This window comes from Schistocerca nitens, chromosome 5, assembly GCF_023898315.1.
Source record: "Schistocerca nitens isolate TAMUIC-IGC-003100 chromosome 5, iqSchNite1.1, whole genome shotgun sequence".
In the NCBI taxonomy this organism is placed as follows: domain Eukaryota; kingdom Metazoa; phylum Arthropoda; class Insecta; order Orthoptera; family Acrididae; genus Schistocerca; species Schistocerca nitens.
In genome coordinates this window covers 682,725,454-682,742,305 of record NC_064618.1, presented here as the reverse complement: position 1 = coordinate 682,742,305, position 16,852 = coordinate 682,725,454, and positions in this window count along the sequence as shown.

The window sequence follows — 16,852 nt, the reverse complement described above, 5'->3', positions numbered from 1 at the left end:
TCTAGGGGACTGATGACCTAAGATGTTAAGTCCCATAGTGCTCAGAGCCATTTGAATATTGCGGTACACAACATACCTTCAGTGAAGAAGCAACATTTTTAAGCCGTGCATGGCTCGCCGTCCCTCCATTTGGTATTTTACTCCCTGTTTTAACGTATTTCCATCTCACCACGTTGATTTAAATTACTGGCGTTACTGAGTTGCTATTTTGCCTGACCGTCATCAGCGCTAGTAGCGCGTATCGATATATCCCCTCTGATAGGATCTTTACTCTGCTGCTATGACTTCCTGGTTGTCATCTGTCGTGTAGTGAGTCGGAACATACGAGGAGGAGAGTTCATGGCGGCATTTCAGATCATGAGTTGGGCCCTGGCAGTCGGCTGCAACGCGTCTGGAGCGCAGCCCGGCCCAGGCAGTCGCCGGCTTGCGGCAGCAGTGAGCTCTGCGTGGACATCGCCTACCCGACCGTTGCCGCCAAGCATCACTTAAGCTGGGCCTGACTTTTGGTGGGTCAGTTGGTCTGAGGACATCTCCATGCAATGTAGTCGACTGGGCCTGCTGGCGATCTCTGCGCAGTGTCGGAGTCTGTCTAGAGCTTTTTTTAATTTTTTTTTTGTTTGGTATGCGTATTCCATATATCCGCACATGCGAGTGATTCGCCTGGATGTGGAATGTGTCAATACAATTGTACAAATACAATTAATGCTACAGAATAGTAATATAATTCAATGATATAGATATTATAAGTATCTCATTTACAAGCTGTCATTAAACTAGTATAGCAATTCTCAATATAACATTAACACTATGACATTAACATAATATTGTATCATCCATCTAATAACTAAGAGACTAAATACATCTATTATTAAGGGAGGGCATTACTTCTGGAAAATAATTCATCTAACGAGTACAGTGGATGGTCGAGCAGGTATTTTTTTAACATACCTTTGAACAGCGTTTCATTTTCTATTGTACATTTAATATAATTAGGCAATGCATTAAAAGTCTTTATAGCAGCATACTTTACTCCCTTCTGTATAAGTGTTAAATTTTTTAGTTCAACATGTAGATCATCTTTACCTCTAGTATTGTAGTTATGATATGAACAATTGGTTTCATACTGAGCATAGTCTTTATTAACTACATTCATCAGAGAGTATATGTACTGACATGTTTTGGTCAGAATACCTAACTGTGGAAAAAGTTTTCTACATGAGGTTCGTGGAGGAACCCCACACATGATTCTGACTGCTCTCTTCTGAGCAGTTAAGATTTTTTTTGAGGCTGGTGTATTACCCCAGAATATTATTCCGTAACTCATTAATGAGTGAAAGTACCCAAAGTAAGATGATTTTAAAATGTTGATGTCCCCAAAATGAGTAATTATTCTTAGAGCAAAAGTTGCTGATGAAAGCCTTTTTAGAGTAAGGGACACATGCTGTTCCCAGTTGAGCCTACTGTCAATGTGAACCCCCAGGAATTTAGTGGATTGCACCTGTTCTAGTTCCTGGTTGTCATGAGCAATTACTATATTTTCTAGAGTTTTATTTTTTGTGTGGAACTGTATAAATTAGTTTTTTTAATATTAACTGAAAGAGAATTAATTGATAACCAAGCTGTAACTTCTCTGAGTATATAATTAACATCAGTCTCCAGATCAGCAGTAGACTTACCATCTACGACAATGCTTGTATCATCAGCAAACATTGTGAATTCACAATTTTTACTAATGGACAGGGGTAAATCATTAACATATATTAAAAACAGCAAGGGTCCAAGGACAGATCCCTGGAGAACTCCATGCTGAATTTTGCCCCATTCAGAATCCACTAGCTGTCCAATCGGTACGAGCATTGTCGCTCGCCGATCCAGGACGTGAAGATTGAGTGTCATGACAGATACAGGAATTACTGACCAAAAGGTCATTGTAGCAGGACTGAATACTGTAACATCCAACTTCACCAAAAATAAACGATTCCATCTGACTATGTGAATGCAGACGAGATGTAGTTTGAATTCAGAGTAATAGTATCAACAGCATTTGAGATATAATTACCAAATAAATTATTAATAAGAGTTGTACTGATCCTCCATGGTACACAAAACAGGTCAGAAAACTGTCACAGAAGCAATAAAAAAAGCATACCAGATTTAAAACTACACGAAATCTCCAAGTCTGGCAAAATTTTACAGAAGCTCAAAATTTAGTGCAAACTTCAATGCAAGATGCTTTTAATAGTTTCCACAACAGAGCACTGTCTCTAAATCTGGCTGAAACCCAAAGAGATCCTGGTCGTATGTAAACTACACCAATGACAAGATGCAGTCAATACCTCCACTGCAGAATAGCAATTGTTCTGTTACTGATGATAGTGCCACTAAACCAGCGTTACTAAATACAGTTTTCTAAAATTTCTTTACCAAAGAAGACGAAGTAAATATTACAGAATTTCAATCAAGAACAGCTACCAACTTGAGTAACTTGGAAATATATATTCTCAGCGTAGAGAAGCAGCTTAAAGCATTTAATAAACACAAGTCTTTTTGCTCAGCTTGCATACCAGTTAGGTTCCTTTCAGAGCAGGCTGATGCAATATCCCCATACTTAGTAGTCAGATGCAATAACCCCATATTTAGCAGTCACACATATGCAACTGCTTGTTCAACAAAAATCCTTACCAAAAGACTGGAAAGTTGAACAGGTCACACCAACACTAAAGAAAGCAAATAGGAGTGCTCTGCTGAATTACAGACCCATATACCACTGATGCCTATTTGCAGTAGGATTTTGGAACACATAATGTGCTTCAACATTTTGAACTACCTCAAAGGTAAACGGTCTATTCACATAGCATGGATTCAGAAAATATGATTTTTGTGCAACACAGCTAACTCTTACCAGATCTTTATTCGCTCAAAGTAATGAACACTATCAACAGGGGCTCACAGATTGATTCCATACTTATAGAATTCCAGGTGGCTTTTGACACCCTTCCTCCCAAGAGACTTCTAATTGAACTGTGTACCAATGGATTATCGCTTCAGTTGTGCAACTGTATTCTTGATTTCTTGTCAGAAAGACCATAGTACATAGTAATCGGTAAAAAATCACCAAGTAAAATAGAAAAGATATCCAATGTTCCCTAAAGCAGTGTTATAGGCTCTCTGCTGTTCTGCACCCATATAAATGATTTAGGAGACAATATGGGCAGCCCACTTAGACTGTTTGCAGTTTATGCTGTCATTGACAATCTAAAGTCATCAGAAGATTAAACCTAACTGCAAAATAACACAATATCTGTATGGTGCAAAAGTAGCAGTTGTCTCGGAGTAAGGAAACGTGTGAGGTCATCCACATGAGTATGAAAAGAAATCCATTAAATTTTGGTAAAATGATAAATCAAACTAATTTAAAGGCAGTCAATTCAACAAACTGAGTACTTAGGGATTATTATGAATAACTTAAACTGGAACGATCACATAGATAATGTTGTGGGGAAGGCAAACCAAAGACTGCATTTTATTGACATAACACTTAGAAGATGCAACAGGTCTACTGAAGGGAATGCCTACACTATGCCTGTCCATCGTCTTCTGGAGTATTCATGCATGGTGTGGATTGCAAATCAGATAGGATGAACAGAGGATATCAAAAAAGTTTAAAGGACAGCTCATTTTGTATTATCATCAAATAGGGGAGAAATTGCCATGGAAATGATATGCAAATTGCGATGGCAATCATTAAAACAGACATTTTTCATTGCAGCAGGATCTTCTCATGAAATTTTGGTCACAAACATTCTCCTTCTAATGTGAAAATATTTTGCTGGCCCCACCTACTTAGGGAGAAATGATCATGGTAATAAAGTAACAGATATCAGAGCTTGCACAGAAAGATTTAAGATTTTTTTTCTCCTGTGCTTTGTTTGAGAGTGGAATGGGAGAGAAATAGCTTGAAGGTGGTTCAATGAACATTCTGCAGGTAATTAATTGTGAATTGTGGGGTAAACAAGTTGATATAGATGTAGGTACCGAAAACGTTTAGCAGTGCTCGTTATGCAACTGTTGCAACAGTGGTCATTGTGGCGCTGGCCCATAAAAATAAGAAAAAAATGTATGCTCAGTTAATTGACAAGGATGGACAGACAGGAGCTAACATCATTAATTTCAAGGAATGAACATTTGAGGAACTGCGGATAAAGATCAATTCTATAGAAAAATACATACCTTGATGGATAATTAAAACTGGGAAAGGGACCCCTGTCTACATAAACAGAACAAGGAGCAAACTTTAGTACTTGAACAAAACAGGCACAAGCAAGAATATAAACGTGCATACTAAAAGGTAAAAATCAAACAGTGGAAATAATATTATTATATACTAAATACATAATATTGTTACATACTGAAAGGTATATATACAAGACTACTAAAGCATTGTGTGAATACTGGATAGAGAAACATAAAATGAACCCCAAAATGCTAAAGTCTGTCTTTGAATGTCCCTCCACATTTGTGAGCAGTTGTTGTGTTTGTTAATATAATCAAAAGAAATTATCTCGTTGAATCTCAGAAGGTAATGGCTGTTCCTTCTGGCAGATCACTATATGCAAACTACACTGAAGTGCTACAGAGTAGCTCCAGGAACTCCCTTCTGCATTTAAACACTTTCACTGGCCATCAAACTCCCCAGACGTGACCATTATTGAGCATATCTGGGATGGCTTGCAATGTCCTGGTCAGAAGAGGTCTCCAACCCGTAGTACTCTTATGGATTTATGGTCAGCCTTGCAGGGTTCATGGTGTCAATTTCCATCAGCACTACTTTAGACATTAGTCGAGTGCATGGCACATCATGTTGTGGTACTACTGTGTGCTCAGGGGGCCCTACACGATATTAGGCAGGTGTACCAGTTTCTTTGGCTCCTTAGTATAAGTTGAATGCACGATCCTTTCTTGTGAAGTTGGGTATTGTTCCTACTGAAGTCACTCCTAATCCACAGATTCATGTCTTGAAATAGTATGTTTAAGTCCTTCTAGTTAACAGACTGTATCTTAGTTTACAGCCTTTATAGATTTCCTGTCATAATCATGTAGTACCACTGGTACACCTTGATTTTTTTTTTTTCATTCATCAGTGGAAAGCCCCTTATTGTCTCCTTCATGTATTTTAAGACATGTCTTGCATTCATATCATTTGATTCATTGTGAACAGTCACAATTTCCAGATGAAACAAACTCTCATGAGTATACTTAAGTAAATATGAATCTACCCCTGGGAAACAGCTGCAATATTGTATTTTTGTTAGAGATAATTGTGCAATTTGCAGAATGTCTTTGTAATCCAAGTGAAAGGAATAAGAGTTTCTGATCCTGGGTTCATGAGACGTTAATTTCATACACATTTTTGCATGCCTTACAATGTGAAGAATGTGTAAAAATGGCTCTAGTTCATGAGGAATAAAACTTTTACTCTGTAAATTCTGTATTGGAACCTCTTTCTGGATTAAATTGTTGTGAAGGTAAACTAAATAAAGTTTTAGTACGGCATACTGAAAAGTTTCATTTACACTGAAATGTTTCTTTCTGGAGGTAACCCTTGTCTTTTGCTAAACCAATTATTTGTGGCTTCTTTCCCAGTAGTGCTATTGCAGCAAATTACTGAAGATAATTTTGCATTTTGGAAAACTAAAAGAGAGGGGCATGTAGATTAAAGCGTTTACTCAGGTTGTGAGGCTAGGTCATATGCTTCAAGTGGCAGAATTGCCTCCATTTTATGCACAATATTTTGACGATCAACCCAGGTCTTCAGGAGCTGCACCTGAAGAAGTCATCAAAATATTGTGCATGAAATGGTAACAACAAATTGCCAGAACACCTGGTAGCACACTGTTAATCAGTTTCACTGAGAAAACCAATAGATCAAAACACAAAGATATTTCATTTATGGTGTATTCATTTATTCATCATGTTTCATAGGTCCAATCAAAAAGGAGAATCTTCATTGATGTAGAATGAGTCCACATCTACATGAATACTTTGCAACTCATAAGTAAGTGCCTGGTGGGCGGTTCATCAGACCACCTTCAGACTATTTGTTTGCTATCCCACTTTATAACAACATATGAGAAAAATGAACAAGTAAATCTTCCTGTACAAACTCTGATTTCTCTTATTTTATTACAATTATCATTTCCCCCTTTGTGGTTTGGTGACAGTAAAATATTTTTGCACTCAGAGGAAACTGCTGGTGACTGAAATTTCATAAAAAGATCTTGCTGAGACAAAAAATGCCTTTGTTTTAATTATTGCCACCCCAATTTCCTTATCATGTTCACAATGCTCTCTTCCCTGTTTCATGGTAATACATAATGAGCTGCCCTTCACTGGACTTTATCGATGTCCTCTGTCAATCCTATCTGGTAAGGGTCCCATACCATACAGCCATACTCTGACAAAGGTCAGACAAGAATAGTGTACGCAGTCTCTTTAGTAGACCTGCTGCATCCTCTTAGTGTTCTGCTTATAAAATTACAGTCTTCGGTTTGTCTTCCTTACAACGTATACATTAAAAGGCAAGCAAATCATAGAAATATAACCTGTATACTGTGTTAACAATGCATTATCATTATACTGCTTAATGCTGTTCATGCTTATACCAGATACATTTAATCACTTTAATTAGAAGGAAAACTGTTGCCTTGGGAAAAAGAAAAAAAAAATGTTGCTGTCCCTTCAGTTACTTTAGAAAGCTTCTGCTGATATCCTGTTAGTAGCTAATTATTTATTTAGTTACTTTGTTATTTTTCAAAGAAATTATTTATCTTTGTCTGTAAATACTGATTCCAGTGTATAATACGTTACTACATGTTGTACTAAAATGTTGGTAAATTGAGGAGTGTGTCTCCATATTACAGTGCAATATGAAATGTTTCATTGGGAGCACTGAAAGTACATTACTCTAAGACAGTCACTTGCAATCACATCTACACATTTTTACAGGATATAGGAGACTTGTGGAACCTTTGTGTAGACATGGATAATATGTGTAATCTTATCCAAAGCTGAGATGTGCTAATGTGAGGTATGCAGAGCTGTGTCATCAGAATTGCATATGATAGTCTGATCCATGTAATCAGACAAATCATTACTAGTAATAATGAAAAAGAAGAGTCCAAGGAGGGAACTGAGTGCAACAAAGGGAGCATGTTTATTTTTGACTTATGTAAACTGTCTTCTGTTATTGAGATGAAAAGTAACAACTGCTATTGCAACATTACATACTCCTTAAAATTTCAGCTGTGCTGTTAGAATGTTGATGGGACTTGAGACAAATGGTTTGCATAGGCCACATAACAAAGGTCATCATATTCTTGTTTTCAAAGGTTGTTGAACATTTGATCAATAACTTCTACCCTCTGCAATGCAAACTGATTGTTACACAGAAGTTAAGCATTTGAAACTAGTTACTTAACTGGTAAATTCTGTAGCACAAGTCTGCAACCAGGCTTTGGCCTGGTTGCAGGTAGAGAGCAGCCTTTCTTCAAAAATAACAATAAGAGGAGGCAGGCAACAGGCCCATCACCCTATCACCCAGGCTGCCTTTTATGCCCGGGGGAAAAAAAAAATGCCAGTACTCATTCGATAGCAGACTAAGTGGAGGTGGGCTCATCCTGAAGGGTCTGGGACAAGGAAAAAAATCCCTTCCTCTATTTGGGATTGAAGCCATGACCTTTAGGGCCTTAGTCTGGTGTTTGTAACATAACTGTATTCACCTGTGCTAATATGCCTCCAGTAGCTGCACATCTGTCAAATCTTGCTGAGAAGGGGTTATCTAAAGTAGACACTCACTAGGGTATAGTGGAGATGCTGAGTTGTAGACAGGTGCAACAAAAAGACTGTCAGAATGTAAGCTTTCAGCCAACAAGGGCTTCATCAGAAACAAACATACATACTCATACACACACTCACAGACAGTCTCTGGCTGCTGAGGCTGGGCCTGGCTGATCCCAGCAGCCAGATCTGTGGTCATGTGGTTTGCATTTGCGTGACTGTGCATGGTGTCTATTTCTGATGAAGGCTTTGTTGGCTGAAAGCATACTTTCTGACAGTCATTTTGTTGTACCTATCTGCAACTCAGCATTTCCACTATATGGGAGTAGCAACTATTCTTTTCATAACACTGTCATATTCCATCTTGGATTTTCCATTGTTTGATTTTATCTAAATTAGGCTATTTTAAATGTTGTGATCCACACCAGGTTTTCAGTCCAAACACTTTAATTGGTCATTGATGCTTAATAACCGTGATTTATGGGCTGATTCAATCTCACTTATTATAATTTTTTGCGCAAATAATTGGTCAGCCATGTACTACACTCTGTTGATGTCATACAATGAGATTGTTCAAGTTCAGTAACCTAACACTGAAGTGACACAAAAGTTCATGTGTGGCAAATAAATCATTAACATTAATTGCACTGTCCTTCCTAGTGAATACTCATATCATAACAAACACACTGTGCACTGTAAGTATAATTTGGAAGTTACACAGTTCACAGTTTGATCCAATTGTCACAGTGGGCATTACTGAAGTTTGACACAGTCCCACAGTCCATGTTACCACTTACATGTTCACTGTCAAATTAACCATTTAAAAATTCACTAAATTACACAATGATCTCCCAGATGTAAAATTTAGATGGAACTCAGCACATTTTATGAGTTATAATTTGTGCTAACTTGTCTGCAATACATTTCCTCTTATCAGCACACATAGATCTTGCACATTTCATAACCTTCTGCAGACTGATTAAAATGGTTTCTCAGGAGGCTCTTTTATAAGACTACAATAATTAGAATTAAAATTACCTATTTTTTCTTACTGGATTTTCTTAATTCAAAATTAAAGATTTATATTCCTGATGAATTGAACAGTGGAGGGATATTTGTTTTAACTACGACTTCAAGAAACAACAATAATGTATATTGAATTATGCTGTCTAGTTTGCCAAATTATGGGGTTCTATTTCAGTAATAATGTTTGTACAAAAGATCTTAACTATTCTAAAACTAAGAGTGCAAAGCTTACTAACATGTTTTCAACATTTACAGTATGAATGCTACAGACCTTTACATGACTTTTTCATCTACTTTATCAGGAAGTTAGTAATCAGGTTACTTTCCACAATATTAGCAAAGCAATTAATAAACTTGGGAATTCTATTACAGAATGAGTGATTTTGTCATAAGGAACATATTAAGTGAAATTAAAATGCCATTGCTTTATCTAACCATCAGAATTGTGGCTGATGGTATTTTCCCTGTTACCCTCCCCATGTTTAAAAAAGCAGAAAGATAACTCCCTCGTAATTGTAGACTGATCAATTGTTCCAGTTACATCAAAGAATAATAGAAATCTGTATACATAAACAAATATAGGACTATTTTGAAAATAACATGTTACTGAATGGAAACTAGTTGGCTTTAGACCCGATCTCTCAACAGTAAAAGCAGCAGGAAATCTGCTAGGCTGGGTATAGATTTGTGGCAGATGTTTAGCACCCTTGTTAAACACAGGAATAACTTTTGAAATTTTATGGGTACCAGGTAAAACTCCAGATTGTAAATGTATGTTACATATAAGCATCAGTAATGTAAAGAACAAGTGTGTTGCTCCTTTTTAAGGTGATTTGTCAGGCAGTAGTAGCCCACTCTTTCAGAGTTTGAAACTGTTCTTTTAATTTCAGTGTATATGATAAAAATCTGCTGGTGTCCAGGTATTAAGCAAATCTCTTCTCTCTCTCTCTCTCTCTCTCTCTCTCTCTCTCTCTCTCTCTCTCTCTCTGTGTGTGTGTGTGTGTGTGTGTGTGTGTGTGTGTGTGGGGGGGGGGGGGGGGGGGCGCACACATGCACCAGGTTCATTAACTGAGCTAATAAAGTACTCATGTAGTTTCTGTGGTCTTAGTTGTGTGCCCTGAGTGTGGTTTGAGGGATTTTCTTAGGTTATAACATCCTATTCTGCCTGGCATTTACTACATGCTCCTCCTAGGTAACTTTATTTTCATGTAGAGCCTACATATTTTAAAATGTGCTTTATAAATCATCTCCTTCTGCTCAGTTTTTGTTGACAGGTATTTTTATATGCAGTGTGGTGTAAGAGCATGTGGTGTCAAATCTGGGTCAGTTCCTCTATGCTCTTTACTTTTATATCTATAACACAAGGTGGGTTTTTAAAGAATGTAAGTAAGGATTCTGTATATTTGTTGAAAAATTTTATTAAAGACAGGGTCAACCACAGGTTTATCAATTGGATATTTATAGACAAAGTCCTGAATTGTATTTTTTGAAATGTCAATAAATTAAGTAATAAGCTCCTTTTGACTTGTGCCATATTATGCACAATGGACTAAGCTGGTAGTTCATTACAAAGTTTGAGGAGCAATGAGTAATGGTCTGCAAAGCATCCATTTGCAGTACTAACTGCATAATCACCTACAGAAAAATAAACAATCATATCTACACAAGAATTATTACACGTATCATACAGAATGCTTGTCAAGTTCGTTGCTTCATTTGCTATACAAACAAACCTCTAACCACACATCATGTGCCACTTCTTTATTTGTGTCTGTTTCACTTGAGGAATTGTCTAGAACCATCATATTTGAAATGATTTTTGCCAATACTATCCCTAGTTTACCTCAGTTTCAACTAATTAATCTTTAATTGCAAGATGTCCGGTTCCACCTTTTGAACAGCGATCTGCTGAGCAGGATGTGCAAGATACAATTTCTTTGAAATGCTCATAGTTGAAACTAACATAAAATTAATGTTTTGACCAGTGCTAAATGTATAAATGAGGTTAAAGAAATAGAAATTACACCTATACATTATTATCAATGACTGTCTATATATTATTTTAAAAAAATTTTATTTGCTGGTTGCTCTGAGATATGTGGGTGTGAAGAGAGTAAGTACCATCTTACATTTTTCCATTTAGAGTGTGGACAGGAGCAGAGCATAGTGGCTGTCAATTTGGTTTTTATTTATCTATCTACTTATTTATTGTTAGCCAACATATACTGAAACAGACAATTTTACATTTCAAGTTCTATCTACATCATATGTATTAATTTACAACCTCTTTGGTAGAGATTCAGGGTATAAGAGTCAAATTGATGTGGTGGATTTGGAACTGGTAACACTACATACACTCTATCTTATACAGATATCTTGTTTTTGAATATTTTTCTGCACAGTTTAACAATTTGAGGAATATGCAATACTGATTTTTTTTTTTTTTTGTTTCCTTCAAATAACTTAATTTTTAGAGGAAATGATGAGTTTGAACAATATTTAGGGACGAGAAGATTTACTAGGTACATTCAAATTCTTTAACACTATAACACACACATGTACATTCAAATTCCTTAAAGGTATAAACACACTTATCAACTAACAATTTATGAATGTGCTTCTCGAATATATCATTAAGTAAGTCTTTCATTGATGGTGGTAGCTGATTATAGAGTTTCATTCCTCTGAGTTCAAAATTACTTTGGCACAACTTTTAAATACAAAAAGAAGTTGATCATATAATTTTTTATTAAGTGTTACACATTTCAAAATTTCATCATCAGACTGAAGCTGTTTAGTAAAGTGTACAAGGAAATTAATGATGGTAAATATGTACATAATAACATTAGTGTGACCTTAACAGTCCCTACACAAAAATTTCAATTAGTGTCATACTTACAATCAAGCCTTTCACAGACCAAGGGGAATATACTTCCCATTAGATGCATTTTTTACAGTGTTTAAGGGAATGTGTGATATCACTTCTGTACACCTCTGACATTTATTGGCAGTGCACTGCACCATATGTAGTTTCTGTTTGTTGTGAAATGTAGCCTTCAGGTCTATGGGAAGTATATATCCCACCAAACAATGGTGTTTCAATGGCTCTTGGCAAGTATGGTTTCCACCAAAGTAGTTTCTGGAAGTTGCTTGGGAAGTATGCTTACCACAAAATTAATCTGTCACTTGTCATCCTCAGGAAGCATACTTACCACCAACTTAGAGGTATCCCAAAGCTTTTGGGATTACATCTTACCACATCTGTCTTTGTCTGGCATCATGTTGTAGTACAGTGCACCAGGTGTATGAAAATTGCTATAACAATCAGTCTCTTGTTTGTCATGGGACCAGCTATTGTGGGACCACATTGCTTCACTTCTACAATATACATTATTGTGACCTGTATCAGCTCATTCCTTTATTGCTTGACAAAGTTTCTAGGATTGTTTCCACATTTTGGTAAGTAAACTTTAATATCAGTAACAAGCATTTTTTAAATAAAGTAAAAGAAAAAATAAAATAAAAACAGAAACCACTGTTCATTATTTTTTTATGTGTTATGGGAACAAATAACAGCTACAAAAGATAAGTGGGAAAGCCATTTACCACCCTAGTTTTAGGTCCTAAATCACAAAAATAAAATTATCAAAAAATAAGTATAGTTAGTTGATCACAATTCTAATAGGATATCAAAAAAGTTATCTTCACAGAGTTGCTACAAAAAATGTGCTTGGAAAGGATTAAATCAAACTTTAGCAAAAATCTATTGAAAGTGAGCACATAGACTGGAAATAATACATATCTCATCTCATGTTGGCATATGTGACAGGCCATTGTCAATTGAAAGAGAAACAGTGCCAAACTGACTGTGGTGACTAAGCTGAGAAGTAAATGCGGGCTGGTAGGTGGCACTAGCATTAATCATAGAAATTAAGTCAAAGAGTAATTTTACAAGCAATAATTGTACATTGTGATGTAGCACATGTTAGAACATCATGAGCAAGCTAACAAAGATACATTTATCTTACTTTTGTGGAGGAGAAACTAATATATTGACAGCATGAAATGTGTGTCATTAGCTACCATTGTGAACAGCATTACAAAGATAGTCATTAGTTAATAATCAACACAGAAGACATATTTTCAACCATTAACTGGTGTGGTGCAATATAAACATAAAACCAACATATATTAGAAATGAAATGCTAATTGTGAATGAATCAGTTTACAACCATCACTAATTAATAAATATAGCCATATTACATTAGTCAAACATATAATAAATGACATACAGCAGAATCATTTAGATGAGCCTATATTAGTGAAAACAACTTGAAATAAAAAGGGAACTATTATTACAATAAAAGGAATTTTTTATTTTCTAATGGTACAGTATTAGGTCATCATAATGCCCCAGAGGTCATTAGTTTACAGCAATCACAAAATGAAATTTCAAAAGAGTATGACCAGCTGCAGTCATATTATAATAGTTGAATAAGTAATGGATGACATATAATACACATGAGTGGCAACAGTTCAAAATAAAATATAAACCAATATTACAATTACTAGTTGAAGCTTCTACACATGCAATACTAACATGCATACTTGTATTATTATGTAAATATTTGCTATCGTTAATTTCCTTGTGCATTTTATTCGAGAGCTGCAATCTGATGATGATGAAATTTTGAAAAGTGTATTGCTTAATAAAGAAATGTGTGATCATACCTTTCTATATTTCAAAGCTGTGTCAAATCTGAATGGTTGGCTGCCTACACCCTGGCTCTATTCTTCCACTAAGTAATAAAATTATTTTGGAGCTTGCACAGTCTTGTAAATTCTAAATCTGGGTTATTTTTATTTCTGGTTTATGGGAATTGCTGGAAAAAAATTTAAAACCAGTGGGAAAGATGAGATAAGTGATATAATTTTCATGATGGACTGTACTGAATTTTCTGCAAATATTGCTAGTAACTTGGCAAATACAAGAACTAAGATAGGCAGCAAGATACTTCGTATTCTCTTCTGAAGTCATAAAAAACCTGAAGAGAGCTTGACTTGCTGCATTGCCAATCCTTTTGACAGCAAAACCGGATGAAATTCAGTAAGAACAATGACACTATTATTTCACAATAATTATTAACTAGAATCTACAGAAGAATCATTTCAAGATATAGATGACATTGCAGAACTTGATATAAAATACCGGTATTACTAATGCGAGTTATGTACACCATGCCTATAGACCACCAACAATATAGAAAACCTGTAAAAGTGAAAGACATGGTGTAGCACCACATTAAACTTGTAGAGTTATACCTGCATTACCTCAGCCACTCAGTAATGTAAACAACAACTGAAACATGCTGCATGTCATACAAAATGTAATAATTCACAAAAAAATTCTTATTTTTCTGGAATTGTGACATTCCTCTGTCTTTTTTTTCTTTTTCAGTGCAAATTCATAGCTTGTGGGGTGCCTTTACTTCCATGAACTTCCTACTAGCAGATGCTAAATGCATAATCTACTTCAGTTACAGGTTGAACAAAAGGAGGATTTACAGACATACTGATGTAAGTCACTCCTCACCCATTTGGAGAAACTGGAACTTTTAGTGCATTTGCTAAAATAATACTTGGCTTTGTATTTAGTTAGTAAGTAAAATGTTATGTAAGAAGAAACTCACAGATAATTTTAAGAAACGCTTTAATCACTCAAGTTTCTCTAAAGAATAAGTCAGTAATTTATGTGACTTTGATTTAACATATGAACAAAAATAATCAATTTTTCGTAACATAATATAATTGGACAGGAAAAAAAATCTACTCACCAGGCAGCAGCAGGAGTGAACTTGTACATACATTAAGGAAAAGAGCAGGCTTTCAGGGCCAGTGGCTCCTTCTTGTGGCAGAAGGTTTGAAGAGGAAGGAAGAGGGCTGAAGGACAACAACTGGTGAGGTTTAAGAAATGGGGAAATTATGGAAAAGCCAGCCAAAACCCTGGGCCAGGGGGAACTTACCAGCCAGGATGAGAAGGAAAGACTGATTGTTGGTAACTGCATCAGATGAGAGCTGAAAACCTGACAGCTTAGTAGTGGAAGATTGGGTAATAAGTGAGACAAGAGACACTGAACAAACATCAGTCAAGAGATGATAAGAGCGGAAAGCTAAGTATGTATTTGAGCTAGAGGGAAAAATAGACAGGTCAGAAAATAAAAGATATAGAAAACTAAAAGGCAGTCAAGAAAGATTAGTTATTGAGAAGAAATGCTGAGTCTGAAGAAACTAATGTAAATTATGGTTAGGTGGTGGGTGAGAACCAGAGACATGTAACACCAACTTCCACTTGTGGAATTCTGAGAAACTGGCATCAGGAAAAAGAATCCAGATGTCATGTATGATGAAATATTCACTTAGATCACGACTGTTATATTGTAGTCAACACACTATACAACAATATACACTGAGGAGCCAAAGAAACTGGTACTCCAAATTATATCATGTAGGACCCCCGCGAGCACTCAGGAGTGCTGTAACATGACATGGCCTGGACTGAACTAATGTCTGATGTAGTGCTGGAGGGAACTGATACCATGAATCCTGTAGGGCTGTCCATAAATCTGTAAGAGTACGAGGGGGTGGAGACTTCTGACCAGCACATTGCAAGGCGTCCCAGATATGTTCAATAATGTTCATGAATGGGGAGTCTGATGGCCAGAGGAAGTGTTTAAACTTAGAAGAGTGTTCCTGGAGCTACTCTGTAGCAATTCTGGACATGTGACATGTCACATTGTCCAGCTGGAATTGCCCCAGTCTGTTGGAATGCACAATGGACATGAATGGGTGCAGGTGATCAGACAGGATGCTTATATATGTGTGACCTGTCAGATTTGTATCTGGATGTATCAGATGTCCCATATCACTCCAGTTGCACGCACCCCATGCCATTACAGAGCCTCTACTAACTTGAACAGTCCCCTGCTGACATGCAGGATCCATGGATTCAAGAGGTTGTCTCCATACGCGTACATCTCCATCTGCTTGATACAATTTGAAATGAGACTTGTCTGGTCAGGCAACATGTTTCCATTCATCAGCAGTCCAATGTCGTTATTGAGGGGCCCAGACATAGCATAAAGCTTTGTGTCATGCACTCATCAAGGGTACACAAGTGGACATTCAGCTCCAAAAACCCATATTGATAATGTTTCATTGAATGGTTCACATACTCACACTTGTTGATGGCCCAGCATTGAAGTCTGCCATAATCTGTTGAAGGGTCGCTCTTCTGTCATGTCGAATGAGTGTCTTCTGCTGTCATTGATCCCATTCTTGCAGGATCTTTTTCTAGCCACAGCAATGTTGGAGATTAGATTTTTTTCTGGATTCTTGATATTCACGGCACACTTGTTATGTGGTCTTATGGGAAAATCCCCATTTCATCACTACCTCGGAGATGCTGTGTCCTATCGCTCATGTGCTGACTATAACAACATGTTCAAACTTACCTGCAATATTAGCAGCAGTAACTGATCTAACAACTGTGCAAGACACTTGCTGTCTAGTGTAAGCATTGCCAATCGCAGCACCATATTCTACCAGTTTACGTATCTCCATATTTGAATACACATGCCTGTACCAGTTTTTTTAGCACTTCAGTGTATTACATGTTGCCAGTACACACCCTCTGTCTATGGCCATTCATCCTAACTGATAACTTGGTGGTACTCATATCAATGTAGAAGACTGGATATTGTTTCTATAAAGCTGATAGATGACGTGTGTCATTTTACAGGTGGCTCTTCCTTTGATAGTATGCATTTTGCCAGTCACAGGGCTAGTATAGATGGTGGTAGAAGAGTGCATAGGGCAAGTCTTTCAATGATAATGGTCACAAGGATAGAAACCGTAGGCTAGAGAAATGGGTGCAGAAGGAGCATAGGGTCTCATGAGGATATTGTGAAAATTCATGGGGGAAGGGGGGGGG